This window comes from Dipodomys merriami, unplaced genomic scaffold (assembly GCF_024711535.1).
Source record: "Dipodomys merriami isolate MVZ:Mamm:240054 unplaced genomic scaffold, mDipMer1.0.p SCAF_1295, whole genome shotgun sequence".
NCBI classification, from domain to species: Eukaryota; Metazoa; Chordata; class Mammalia; order Rodentia; family Heteromyidae; genus Dipodomys; species Dipodomys merriami.
Window position 1 is genome coordinate 139131 of NW_027202599.1, and position 2145 is coordinate 141275.

Here is a 2145-nt window from a genome sequence, read left to right on the forward strand (position 1 = left end):
GCATGAAAATTTGTGAAGAGTTTTTTTTTTTTGTTTTTTTTGTTTTTTTTGTTTTTTTACCATGGAAAGATCATTCAATGCTGGCATTTACAAAATATTCCAGGACTCATATATGTTTAAGTCTGTTTCCTCTGAAGCATGTTGGATAATGACAGAAAGGAGAATGTAACAATGGCACGTGGTTATGTTTTCTGAACGAGATTTCAACTCTCTCCCCAAATAAGTTAGGGTTGTAATGAGTGACTTGGATTTCCTGAGAGAAATTCATGTTTAATTCCTTGTTTCTATTAAGGTTATCAAATGAATCACTTTAAATTTGTAAGGTGTTATTATAACAAATATGAAATAATGATTTTTATGTTATTAAGTGGCACCCAGTTTCCTTTTAGATAGAAAATATTTGGCTTGATTCCAACTAAAGTCTTTACATCAGCTGCTCAGGATTGCAGGCATCAGTCACCTCTCCTGGATGAGACAAACATTTTTGGTAAGGAAAATCACTATGATATAGATCATGAGGCATGAAGAATGCAGACTAAAAAGGAATATTTTGAAAGCATTAACAAAACTGAAGTTATCACAAACTTGCCGGCTTCAGTGAGGAGAACAATGAGAAAGAAGTTCCAGAGGCAGAGAATTGCAGAATAAAGATAAGTGAGTGAATATCTCTTTGTTAGCAGAAGTACTGAAGATTTCTTTTTAGAAAAATTCAGGTTGATATAGTGGTGCATGCCTATAATTCTAAATACTTATGACTTAGACTCTGGAAGGTATCGGAGGCTTGCTCTTGGTATGGTGAAAATATCAACACCTAAAACAAATGTGACACATATTGATAAGAGGCAGAAGTAGGAGGATCACAGTTTGAGGCAGAAGTGGGCCTTTGTGTGTATGTGGATGGCAAGCCTTCATGACTGGGATTTAAGTAAACAAAACCAAATAGATTTCACTCTTGATCTAGTACAGTGCATCACTCAGAAAAAAAAATCCTGACTGCTGGCATTGCAATCTTGGACCTCCAGGCTCCAGAGTGCAGAAATAAATTTGTTGTTTATAACCAATTTAGTGTCTGGTATTTTGCCATCATAAGTCAAAAGGACGAATAGTAAGCTAGTTGACAGTGACTGTTGTGGTTTCTCTTTTTTTCCCTTTTTCTTTTCTCTTTTTGTTGGTTGTGGGGCCTGAAATCTGGGCCTGGGCTCTGTCCCTCAGCTCTTCAACTGTAGACTAGCACTCTACCACTTGACCCTCAACCCCATTTCTGGCTTTTTCTGCTTATGTGGTGCTGAGGAATCGAACCCCGGGCTTCATGCATGCAAGGCAAGCACTCTAACACTGAGACACCTTCCCAGCCCCAGTTTCTCTATTTTAATTTTCCATCTTTCTGGAGTCCTTCTGATATTGAAAAATGCTAAGGCTCCATAGAGAAAAGTTTTTAAATTGCCCTGTTTTCCAACTCTGACTTCATAAATTTTGGAGTGTAAAGACTTACATTAAGTACCTGAGAGACCTAAGACAGGACACTTCATCGTCTAATGCTTTGCTCATCACCACCTGGTGCAAATGTGCACTATATAAACAAGTCAACTAATGGTAGTTATAATAAATTTAAAAATGCATAGCCAGAAAACACTTTAGGAATACTCTTACACTGTAGTCTCATTGGCTCCCATGTCCAAACAGGAAATGGAGGTTTAAATAGAAGTAGGTAATTTACTCAAGGTTGCAAAACTGGTATATGGGTACATTTAAACTCAGACTAATCTATATCCATACTTAGGCTAACATACCATGTGTATTTATTTTTCTGCAGAAATAAAAGGCTCATAGACCATTTTTCAAGTTCTAGACTCATATGTGTTCTCATGATATCTCTGTCCTGGGTGTTTACTGGTGCCCCCAAGTCATATGAGCTGAAGTTAATACATCTGTACCCACGCAAATAAAAATGGCTTGGACTTGGGCAACTGAACTGTTAAAATCTCCCATGCAGTAATAATGTGTAATCAACAGTATGCAATCATGGGCTAGAGAATAAAACATCTATGATGGTGCTAGGCCCACCTCACAAATCTTTCTTGGTCTCTTTCCTTCCTTCCTTTTTAATGCTGGGGATTGAACCCAGGGCCCTATACATATTAAGAA